We start from the raw sequence: 13,219 nt of genomic DNA, 5'->3' as shown, positions 1-13,219 counted from the left end.
CTCAGATGGAGCTGGGGAGACGGATGGCTCAGATGGCGCTGGGGAGACGGATGGCTCAGATGGCGCTGGGGAGACGGATGGCTCAGATGGCACTGGGCAGACGGATGGCTCTGGCCGGATGAGGCGCACTGTAGGCCTGGTGCGTGGTGCCGGAACTGGAGGCACCGGGCTAAGGACACGCACCTTCAGGCTAGTGCGGGGAACAACAACAGGGCACACTGAACTCTCAAAGCGTACTATAGGCCTGGTGCGTGGTACCGGCACTGGTGGTACCGGGCTGAGGGCACGCACATCAGGGCGAGTACGGGGAGAAGGAAGAGTGCATACTGGACCCTGGAGACGCACATTTGGCCTAGTGCGTGGTGCCGGAACTGGTGGTACCGGGCTGGGGACACGCATCTCAGGGCTAGTGCGGGGAGGAGGAACAGGGCATACTGGACCCTGGAGACGCACATTTGGCCTAGTGCGTGGTGCCGGAACTGGAGGACTGGTACAAGGGGCTGCCACAGGAGAGTTAGCACGTGGAACTGCTACAGGAGGTGCAGGACTAGGGAGGCGTACAGGAGGCCTGGTTCGTGGGACTGTCATTCCCTGACGGTTAGCACGCACCTCAGGACGAGCATGGAGAGCTGACTCAGGTAACATCACTTCCCGCACACGTTCTGTCGGGTGGATTTTGTGCCTCACGCACCAACACAGCAGCTCCCTCATTTCACTCTCCTCCAACCTCCCCAATAAATCCTTAACAGTCTCTGTATCATTCCCATTGCTCACCTCCAATATCAGCCCGACTGGCTCAGGTTCCTTCTTAGGGTCCTCACGGGTAGCACGGGAAGTTGACGCAGATCTCCTATCTGGACTCGCCACACTCCCCATGAGCCCCTCCCCAAGAAATTTTTGGCGTTTCCTCGATGGCTTCCTACCGCGCCTTCGTGCTCCTTTCTCCAGCTCCATAATCCTGTAACCCTCCTCGCACTGCTCCAGCGAATCCCAGGCAGGCTCCGGCACTTTCTCTGGATCGCACGCCCACTTGTCTATCTCTTCCCAGGTTGTTCTCCACTCATCCTTTTCCCGGGTCCATTCCTCCACTAAGCGCTGTTCCATCCTTTCACGCTGCTTGGTCCTGGTTTGGTGGGTAATTCTGTCACGATCGTCTTGACTTTGTAGAGAGGACCAAAACGCAGCGTGTGAGAAATACATTCTTCTTTTATTTTAGAAGAGCAACGAATGAAACAAAAAAACGAACAACTATACACAAACTAACAAAATAACAAACTGACGACCGTGAAGCTATATAAACAAAATGGTGCTGACACTGACCATTACACACTGACATAGACAATTACCCACCACCAGCTAAAGCCTATGGCTGCCTTAAATATGGCTCCCAATCAGAGACAACAATAACCAGCTGTCTCTAATTGAGAACCAATTCAGGCAACCATAGACTTTCCTAGACACCTACACTGAACCCTAAACCATCTACTCTACTTAACCCCCTAAACCAAACAACACCCTAGACCAGGGGTGTCAAACTCATTCCACGGAGGGCCTAGTGTCTGCAGGTTTTTGGTTTTTCCTTTCAATAAAGCCCTAGACAACCAGGTGTGGGGAGTTCCTAACTAATTAGTGATGTTAATTCATCAATCAAGTACAAGGGAGGAGCGAAAACCCGCAGACACTCGGCCCCCCGTGGAATGAGTTTGACACCTGTGCCCTAGACAATACAAAAACACATACTTCACCATGTCACACCCTGACCTAACTAAAATAATAATGAAAACAAAGATAACTAAGGCCAGGGTGTGACATTATCTTATAAAAAACAATCAATCAATGACTGTCATTGCTCCAATGTGTACTTAACCATAAACATCAATGCCTTTCTTAAAATCAATAAACAAGTATATATTTTTAAACCTGCATATTTAGCTAAAAGAAATCCAGGTTAGCAGGCAATATTAACCAGGTGAAATTGTGTCATTTCTCTTGCGTTCATTGCACGCAGAGTCAGGGTATATGCAACAGTTTGGGCCGCCTGGCTCTTTGCGAACTAATTTGCCAGAATTTTACGTAATTATGACATAACATTGAAGGTTGTGCAATGTAACAGGAATATTTAGACTCATGGATGCCACCCGTTAGATAAAATACGGAACGGAATAAACGTTTTGTTTTCGAGGTGATAGTTTCCGGATTAGTCAAAGGTATATGGTTTAGAGAGAAATAGTCGCCGCGTTATAATTCCTGTAATAACTTGCGGCTGAACTTGAAAGGGGTTTCTTCGTTATTTTACCGTTCATGTCTTCCATAGAGAATGTCTTGATCTACTTCAAATAAGGTCTGTGTTTCGCGGAGGAGCAGACTGACAGGGGACCATGCAGACAAGCTCTGCTTTCTGCACTACAACCTAAAACTTAACTGGGAATATTGAAGACCCATGAAAGCTGGTGGTTTGTTTTAACATATGTTCTCATGTTATTTGAAACTAAATTGATTTTATTTATGTATTATATTAAGTTAAAATAAGTGTTCATTGTTCATTCAGTATTGTTGCAATTGTCATTATTACAAAAATGTGTGTGTGTGTATGATATATATAAATACATATTTTTTTTAATCGGCCGATTAATCGGTATCGGCTTTTTTTGCCCTCCAATAATCGGTATCGGTATCGGCGTTGAAAAATCATAATTGGTCGACCTCTAGCACAGACAGTGACATTCAATACCGCCTTGCACACTCTTGCCTGCAGCTAGCTGATATAGGATGTAATCATTAGTCCAACAGCTGCAGACGAGAGTTTCTATTGGACAAATTCATGTTTATCCCTGTTTTGTTCAGTTTGCTTCCATTTAAGAAATATTTTTCAACAGAATAGGCGGAATGAATACACCCCTGATCACATGTGAACACAGCCAAGTTGTACTCATTCTCGCATCTTTGCGCTCTCGTCCTCTCTCCCTTTCCCTTCGCGTGTGGAATTCAATGCACAACACATCAGCTGTATGTGACCAGGCTAAAAAAAACTTTCCAAGCCACAGCCTATATCGTTGTCACCATATTAGCTAAAGTAACGTCCTAGTCAACATTGCTAATATAACTAATGCGCTAGTAAACCCGTTACAATCATGCAGTAACATTAGTGTACAGTCAGTAAGCAGTTACATCGGCGGGCCAGGTGGCAATAAATTAGTAAAAACAAAAGCTTACCTTGACTTGGATGAGTTCCAGTGTTGTGGTGGACAGTCATAGCCAGCTAGCTAACATAGCATCCCTCTGTTTGAGCAGGGTGTTTCAGTAGGCTAAACTAGCTAGCTGCATTACTAGCTAATGAAGTGAAACTGAAAGTGAAGAAAAATGACAATCTCAATATATATATTCTCTCTTGCTTCTCCTTCATTTTGGAGTAAATTCATTAGTTCAAAATTGTTAAATTATTGTTTTTCCCTCTCTTTGAGTCAACTACTCACTACATTTTATGCCCTGCAGTGCTAGCAAGCTGCTTTCATTACTAGATTCATTTTCTGATCCTTTGATTGGGTGAACAACATGTCAGTTCATGCTGCAAGAGCTCTGATAGGTTGGAGGACGTCCTCGGAAGTTGTCATAATTACTGTGTAAGTCTATGGAAGTGAGTGAGAACCATGAGCCTCCTAGGTTTTGTATTGAAGTCAATGTAACCAGAGGAGGACGGAAGCTAGCTGTCCTTCGGCTACACCATGGTGCTACCCTACAGAGTGCTGTTGAGGCTACTGTAGACCTTTGCAAATTGTGTGTTTTAATCAATTATTTGGTGGCATGATTATATTTATTATAGTTTTATCTAAAAAGGATAACTTTTACATGTTTTAAATTATATCTTTATGATTTCAGTGAGGAGGATGGTCCTCCCCGTCCTCCTCTGAGGAGTCTCCACTGATGACAACATGGCGAGATCCACTCTCCTGCCTTCATCATACAAACCTAAGTCACGTAACCTTATCCAAATACTACTTGGGTGGTGGGATGGCTCACCACTGCCATCTGCTGTATCATAACTAAACTGCTCCATTTCACTCCATAATGTTTTGGAATGTATATATATATATATATATATATATATATATATATATATATATATATCCCGGACTCTTGAGTTTGCTCGTTCTGATATTTATTAATTCATACATTTTTACTTTTTGGATTATGATGTATTGTTTTGTGTTACTAGGTATTACTGCACTGTTGGAGCTAGAAACACAAGCATTTCGCCGCACCTGCGATAACATCTGCAAATCTGTGCATACGACCAATAAACTTTGATTGGATTTAGAATTTAATGTCTTCAGTATAATTATGTATTACGTAGTGAAAGGCTGATCGGCACATGTTAGATACCAGGCATTTATTAACCATTACACATACACATATCTTAGATTCAGACATGCATATGTGCATTTACTATGAAATAGTAAGAGACAATATTGTCATCACGATTTCTTATTATATTACAGCCTTTGCATATAATCAACACTACACCTAGCTACTGAACAAAAATATAAATGCCGCATGCAACAAGTTCAACGATTTTACTGAGTTACAGTTCATATAAGGAAATCCTACATTTAAATAAATAAATGTTGCCTTAATCTACAGATTTCACATGACTGGGCAGGGGCACGGCCATGGCTGGGCCTGGGAGGGTGGGGACCACCCACTTGAGAGCCTGGCCTACTCGAGAGCCAGGCCCAGCCAATCAGAATTAGTTTTTCCCCATAAAAGGAAAAGGGCTTTATTACAGACAGAAATACTCCTCAGTTTCACCAGCTGTCCAGGTGGCTGGTCTCAGACGATCCCGCAGGTGAAGAAGCCGGATGTGGAGGTCCTGGGCTGTAGTGGTTACACATGGTCTGCGATTGTGAGGCCGGTTGGACGTACTGCCAAATTCTCTAAAACGACATTGGAGGCTGCTTATGGTAGAGAAATTAACATAAAATTATCTGGCAACAGCTGTGGTGGACATTCCTGCAGTCAGCATGACAATTCCACGCTCCCTCAAAACTTGAGACATCTGTGGCTTTGTGTTGTGTGACAAAACTGCACATTTTAGAGTGGCCTTTTATTGTCCCCGGTACAAGTTTCACCTGTGTAATGATCATGCTGTTTAATCAGCTTCTTGATATGCCACACCTGTCAGGTGGATGGATTATCTTGGCAAAGGAGAAATGCTCACTAACAGGGATGTAAACAAATTTGTGCACAAAATTTGAGAGAAATAACATTTTTGTGCATAAGAAACATTTCTGGGATCTTTTATTTCAGCTCATGAAACATGGGACCAACAATTTACATGTTGCATTTATATTTTTGTTCAGTGTACATACAGTATGGTGTTGAGTGTATTTTAGCATTTTTCGAGCTTCAAGTCCAAATCATCCTAAAGTATCTCAAATGGATTGTGCAGCTCAACAAAGTCATTTACAGGTGATTTGGACATGAAGCGTGCCAGCAGAGTTCTGCTACTTTGGCTTATGGACCTTATGTGTGAGGGGATTGTAGAGGGGGCGCTGAAGGGTCCCTGTGCAGAGCCCTGTGTGGGGAACTGGACCTCAATGAGACAAGGCTGGTTCGGAGGGCCTGTGGATCTCTGGCCCTGGTTCTGAGGGACATCAGCCACTGCAAACTCACAGACCACCATCTAGAGCCACTGTTCACACACCTGCACAAAGCCCAAGTCCTGGAGTGAGTGTGTTAGGAGACCGGGATTCATATCCTACCAGTTACACCAGCGTCAGTCCTTTGTCCGGGCAGAGGAGTTTCGCTTTTCTATTTTTGTTCAGTTTAATTATGCACCTGCATAGCGTGTTGTCTTCATCTTGGCAGATTAACTTGTGCTTATTTCTGAAGATTAACTCATGCTTTTGCTTTTTTTTAATTCTCTGGAACCAGTCAGGCAACAACCTATACTGTACTGGTGGTAGGTAGCCCAGTGGCTAAGGAGTTGGACCTGTGACTGAAAGAGGGCTTGTTTGAATACCGGGCCAGGTGCTGGAAGAAACAGGTGGAATTGATCTGACAACTGGAGGGCTGCCGGGTTCACATCCTTAAAACATTCCCCTACCTTTGAGCAAGGCCCTTAACCCCACAACATGCTCTCCATCTAGGGGCACTGTCTCAACTCTTTGTGTAAGGTCTGCTGGGGTGGTGGAGGAGGAGGGGGGGGGGGGGGGGGGTGTTAAGAGCAGGAGACACGTTTTTGTTGTTCACTGTAACTAATGGACAAAGTTATATTTTATTACACTGTAAAGTCAGCCAGAGTTGACATGGGCCATCATTCAAACAAAGAGATGCGTCCATGGCCACCAGTGCATATTTTCCAAACTATGTTTGCATATAATGACAATAAATTCTAAAAACTATAGTGGTATTCTTTTGTCCATTATTTAATTGTTTATTCAATTATATTTAATATTAGTAGCCATAATTCATAAATGGCACCATGCAGGGTTCTATCTATATGCAACAATTTCGGTTAAGTGAAGAAGAACCTTTAGGTTTCTGATCAAAAAACCATATAAAAGAGTTCTGTATAGAACTCTAAGGTGTTCAATATATGAAGCAAGCGATAGAACCATTTTTGTTCTTTAAGGAACCTTTTTTACTGAAAGTGTACTATACAAATAGTAGTAGATTTAAGATAAAGTTGAGATTTTAGATTCAGCTAATGAACAAAATGAAATCTCACTCACAAATTTATGTAAGGGGTGGCAGGTAGCCTAGTGGTTAGAGCGTTGGGCCAGTAGCCGCAAGGTTTCTACATCGAATCCCCGAGCTGACAAGTAAAAGTCTGTCGTTCTGTCCCTGAACAAGGCAGTTAACTCACTGTTCCTAGGCTGTCATTGTAAATAAGAATTTGTTCTTAACTGACTTGCCTAGTTAAAAATAAGGGACATGAGGATAAGAAGATGTAACCACAGCTCAAATTTCAGGACAATCTTTTGGATATGCATTTGTATTGGATTATATGAAACAATGCATCAAGGGAATATTACATTTTCTACTTAGAAGAGGTTATTCAGTAAATACTCAGGAACAAAGAAAATCATATTATAGCAAATAATAATGTTGAAACAGCTGAAACAGTTTTCACACACATTGAAAGACAGATAAAAAATCATGCTCGTGCTTCAGACAACAATTTCAAAGTCACTCTACTCCTTGAACACGTTCCCCTCAATTGTGTACTCTAATGCTTTCCCGTTTAGAATATTTCCACGAGTGAAGGAATTCCCCTTCACATAAAAATCGGATTTGACAAGGAGGGAGGGAGGACACTATCCCATAAGTGGACATCGGCCACAAAGGAATCTATGATAATCTATGAAAGCCCCACCCCATATGTGTATTGCTCTTAACCTAAAATAATACTCGGCTTTCCAGTTATAGAAATGTCCCAAGTGACAAACTTCCATGTACTTCACTTCCCATTTATCCAGAGTTGGGTCAGACCAGTGTAAGAGTCCCAGGTCCAGCAGATGGAGTTCCATTCATTCTTATTATCTGGCAACCTCAAGAAATCCACTCCAGCTTCTTTGATGTGCACTCAGTATGCTCCCCCCACATACGGTTTGAACAACAGCAAATCCTTATCATGACGGGCCTGCCAGTGAGACAATGGACTGGCCTCTGCCAACCTCAGAGAAGAACCGCAAGCACACGGTCGTAGCGGAAATGGGTGTCTGGATTTTAGCAGAGTTTCACATGGAAAGTGTCGCTCTCCAACAGGAACGAGAACACTGTCCCTGAGAAATTTGAAAGGGTGTGGAACTGATTACAACATGATATCAAGATCATCAACTAGATTCAGCCTCGGGACGATTTTCTGTTGAGTGTATTGTCAGGGAGCCGAAACTTAATTGCAAATCATTTGTAGACTGCAAATTGACCGCAGGAAGCCCAAACATACAGTGCATTTGGAAAGTATTCAGACTCCTTGACTTTTTCCACATTTTGTTATGTTACAGCCTTATTCTAAAATGTATTCAATTGTTTTATCCCCCCCTCATCAATCTACACACAATACCTCATAATGACAAACCAAAAACAGGTTTTAAGAAGTGTTAGCAAAGTTATTAAAAATAAAAAGCTGAAATATCACATTTACATAAGTATTCAGACCCTTTACTCAGTACTTTGTTGAAGCACCTTTGGCAGCGATTACAGCCTCGAGTCTTCTTGGGTAAGACGCTACAATCTTGGCACACCTGTATTTTGGGGAGTTTCTCCCATTCTTCTCTGAAATCCTCTCAAGCTCTGTCAGGTTGGATGGGGAGCGTCACTGCACAGCTATTTTCAGGTCTCTTCAGATGTTCAATCTGGTTCAAGTCACTCAAGGTTAGAAGGTGAGCGCTCTGGAGCAGGTTTTCATCAAGGATCTCTCATTATTCTACACCGTTCATCTTTCCCTTGATCCTGGCGAGTCTCCCAGTCCCTGCCTCTGAAAAACATCCCCACAGCATGATGCTGCCACCACCATGCTTCACCAAAGGGATGGTACCAGGTTTCCTCCAGAAGTGACGCTTGGCATTCAGGCCAAAGAGTTCAATCTTGGTTTCATCAGACCAGCGAATCTTGTTTCTCATGGTCTGAGAGTCTTTAGGTGGCTTTTGGCAAACTCCAAGCGGGCTGTCATGTGACTTTTACTAAGGAGTGACTTCTGTCTGGCCACTCTACCATAAAGGCCTGATTGGTGGAGTGTTGCAGAGATGGTTGTCCTTCTGAAAGATTCTTCCATCTCCACAGAGGAACTCTGGAGCTCCTTCAGAGTGACCACCTCCCTGACCAAGACCATTCTCCCCCGATTGCTCAGTTTGCGGCCACTGTGTTCTTGGGCACCTTCAAAGCTGTAGAAGTGTGTTGGTGTCCTTCCCCAGATCTCTGCCTCGACACAATCCTGTCTCAGAGCTCTATGGACAATTCCTTCAAACTCATGGCTTTTGCTCTGACATGCACTGTCAACTGTGGGACCTTATATAGACATGTGTGTGCCTTTCCAAATCATGTCCAAACAATTGAATTGACCAAAAGGTGGACTCCAATCAAGTAGAAACATCCTAAGGATGGTCAATGGAAACAGGATGTACCTGAGCTCAATTTTGAGTCTCATAGCAAAGGGTCTGAATACTTATGTAAATAAGGTACTTCTGTTTAAAATGTTTAACTTCTTATGGCTGGGGGCAGTATTGAGTAGCTTGGATGAATAAGGTGCCGAGAGGTGCCCAGAGTAAACTGCCTGCTCCTCAGTCCCAGTTGCTAATATATGCATATTATTCGTATATTTGGATGGAAAACACTCTGAAGTTTCTAAAACTGTTTGAATGATGTCTGTGAGTATAACAGAACTCATATGGCAGGCAAAAACCTGAGAAAAAATCCAACCAGGAAGTGGGAAATCTGAGGTTGGTCGATTTTCAACTCAGCCCCTATTGAAGATACAGTGGGATATTGGTCATGTTGCACTTCCTAAGGCTTCCACTAGATGTCAACCGCCTTTAGAAACTTAAATGAGACTTCTACTGTGAAGTGGGGCCGAATGAGAGGGGAATGAGTCAGAGGTCTGGCAGAATGCTTTGAGCTCGTGACGCTCGTTCATGTGAGAGCGAGCTCTGTTACATTTACTTTTCTGAAGACAAAGTAATTTTCCCGTTGGAACATTATTGAAGATTTATGTTAAAAACATCCTAAAGATGGATTCTACACATCATTTGACATGTTTCTACGGACTGTAACGGAACTTTTTGACATTTCGTCTGCTCCTAGTGAACGCGCTTCGTGACTTTGGATTTGTTTACAAAACGCGCTAACAAAAGTAGCTATTTGGACATAAATGATGGACATTATTGAACAAAACATTTATTGTGGAACTGGGATTCCTGGGAGTGCATTCTGATATAGATCATCAAAGGTAAGTGAATGTTTATAATATTATTTCTGACTTCTGTTGACTGCACAATATGGCGGATATCTTTTTGTCTTGATTGGGCTCTGAGCGCCGTACTCAGATTATTGCATGGTTTGCTTTTTCCATAAAGCTTTTTTTTTTTTTTTTATCTGACACAGCGGTTGCGTTAAGGAGAAGTGGATCTAAAATTCCATGTATAACACTTGTATCTTTGATCAACGTTTATTATGAGTATTTCTGGAAATTGATGTGGCTCTCTGCAAAATCACCGGATGTTTTTGGAACTACTGAACATAACGCGCCAATGTATACTGAGATTTTTTTATATAAATATGAACTTTACCGAACAAAACATACATGTATTGTGTAACATAAAGTCCTATGAGTGTCATCTGATGAAGATCATCAAAGGTTAGTGATTAATTCTATCTCTATTTCTTCTTTTTATGACTCCTGTCTTTGGCTGGGAAAATGGCTGTGTTTTTCTGTGACTTGGCGGTGACCTAACATAATCGTTTGTGGTGCTTTCGCTGTAAAGCCTTTTTGAAATCGGACACTGTGGTGGGATTAACAACAAGATTACCTTTAAAATGCTATAAGATACTTGTATGTTTGAGGAATTTTAATTATGAGATTTCTGTTGTTTGAATTTGGCGCCCTGCACTTTCACTGGCTGTTTTCATATCAATCCCGTTAACGGGATCGCAGCCATTTAATAAATTAGTAAACATTTAGAAAAAAAACAGCTTTGCTTTGTGATTATGGGGTATTGTGTGTAGATTGAAGAGGAAAAATATATATTTAATCGATTTTAGAATAAGGCTGTAACTTAAGAAAATGTGGAAAAGGTAAAGGGGTCTGAATACTTTCCGAATGCATTGTATATAATACTGGACTAAAACATAACTCAAAGCTTGCCTGCATTTGTATACGATCACGTCTCTCTATTATTCGCGGGAACTTCTAAACAGATTTCCAAAATTAGAATCACTTAGGGACAGATCGAAATTTACTGCGGGGAGGGGCGGTCCAAAATATGGGACTTTTGTTATTGCTTTTGGGAGGGTAGCGCATTTTTTCCCTGGTCTACATTTGCTCTTCTGCTCATGTTTTCCCTATAAACAATAGCTGGACTTACTTTTGAAATTACCCTTATTAATGTTTAGAAACGTCCGTGAAGGTTTTGTACGGTGTGGCTATTATTAAGCTTTAGCTACTGCAGGACTATGATATGAACTGACTCCGACAGTTGAACTATTTAAGACTATTTCAGGCCTACTAAAGTTACTCCTATAATCTAAAAATATAATGCTTATCTTTATACAAAATATTCAGATAAAAAATTTACTAATTACCCTCCTTCTGTACGTCTACTGTATATATGTATTTTTTTATTGATCAATTAATCCAAAGTGTACAGCGGTCCATTGAAGAATATCAAAGAGACAAAACTGTTACAAAACACCAAAAAGTTTCATGACAACCAGAGATTGTCAAGCCCAGCCTTCGATACTGGGTAAGCATGCAAGGTAGGGAGGTAGAGGTAGAGAGTGCATTTCCTGTTTGTCAAAATTGACATGGTCTATTTATTGTGTTGTTGAAAACGCACACCATGATATTGAAGTGCCCGAAGCTGGTATGTTTTGTTTATTGGTTGTGTGGTGCTTTCGCACCGAAACCTGTTGTTGGAAAATTTGTTGCATATATTTTATATTATAATAAATATGGCATCAAAATGTTGAAAATCTGATTTCCCCCTAGCTGATCATTGTCTGCAGCCGGCTCTGCGTAGTGTAATGAAACAGGCAGGGAGAGTGAGCTCGTCTTTGGTGGTCGGCGAACCCTCAACCGTCTGGCCCGTAGCCCTGTGTGGTATTGACTATGCCACAAAAGCATACTGAAGTGGCAAAGTCGATATCCACATATATAAACACAGTTATTTGTGGTCGTAAAACATTATTTTGAGTTAATTCTATGAGGGTGGACGGTGTTCAAATTATTTTACAGTATAAGGGAAGGGTCATGTGAAATATTTTTAACTTTGGGGAGGGGGGCGCATTTTTTTGTTATGACACCTTGAGTTGGACCAGCCCCTCCTCCCCAGTAAATTTTGATTTGTCTCTTTTATGTCCAACAATGAACCCCCCCCCCCCCCCCCCCCCCCCACACTTTGACTGTGCTACTCTGTCTGTGGCTCTGTGCTACTCAGAGTACAATCATTTTTGACCATTTCACATTTGATTGGGTCTTCAACAGAGGGTGCATGTTAAGACAAGGGATCCCCCAAGGGGATAAAAACGATTGTTTAATCTCAATTATTTAGCTGTTACATAGCTCCCTCTATAGAATTTGTTTTTTGATGGCAATTAGAGACACATTTAGGCTAGATACATTACTACCGTATAAATATTACAATTCATAAGGCTATTGACAGGACAAAAGGCCTGTTCTCGCAATTATAAAATAAAGAATGATACAAATAATGCTTTAGCGGAGACCAGACGTTTCTCCTCTTTCATTTAAAATGGATAATTAAGACGTTCTCTTGGACATGCCTATGCCTATCTGATTTTCATTCAAATATAAATAGTGCTTCCACGTTCCAGAAGGCTCGGGACTTGTACCAATCTCCACAGGAATTTGTATGCTTTGAAAGGGAAATGAAGTCTGCCAAGTTTATAGAGGGCGGGAGTGGGCTTGGGGTATCCCCAGTCCAAAAGTGCAGTCATATCTATGGTGGTTGTTGGTCAGTTACTCATCGACTGAAGGGTTGAGCTCCCTCTTGTGTTACCTCTGGCAGCATTTCTTTGCTAAATAATTGTCTCGGGTGTTTGCCTGTTTTATTACTCACGATTCATTATGACTTGCCTAGTTAAATAAAGGTTAAATATATATATATATTTTAATCTCCTTCATGCTTCTCTGGCCATCACGTCAGAAAACTCAAAGAGCTGATGGCCGCGAGCGTGCTTGCTATCCATTTGGCGGAAACCAGCTAATAGTGTGCAACTGCAACCCACAATTCGGGCGCTCCCGCGTGGGTGGCGTTCTTGCATCTGCAGGAACACCTCCCCCTCAAGCACCCCATTGGTCCTGCATGAACGCCCCCCCTTGAGCACGACATCTTCATGCTTGTGTGACACTTTGGAATGTGGGTCAAAAGGGAAATAAAAGTATTATGCAATTTTCGCCCCCAACCTAATTTCTACTGGAGTCCTCCTTCCTAGCTAGCGGAAGGTAGACAGTGTGTCCTTCGCTCTCACCTGCCCTCACCAT

At 42.2% G+C, this 13,219-nt stretch overlaps 1 pseudogene; it reads right to left on the bottom strand.

The window, feature by feature from the left end:
- Positions 1 to 7,169: 7,169 nt before the first annotated feature.
- LOC120045778 lies at positions 7,170 to 13,219 on the bottom strand (annotated as a pseudogene).

This window comes from Salvelinus namaycush, chromosome 4 (assembly GCF_016432855.1).
Source record: "Salvelinus namaycush isolate Seneca chromosome 4, SaNama_1.0, whole genome shotgun sequence".
Lineage (NCBI taxonomy): Eukaryota > Metazoa > Chordata > Actinopteri > Salmoniformes > Salmonidae > Salvelinus > Salvelinus namaycush.
This window is presented reverse-complemented; position numbering and strand designations above follow the sequence as displayed.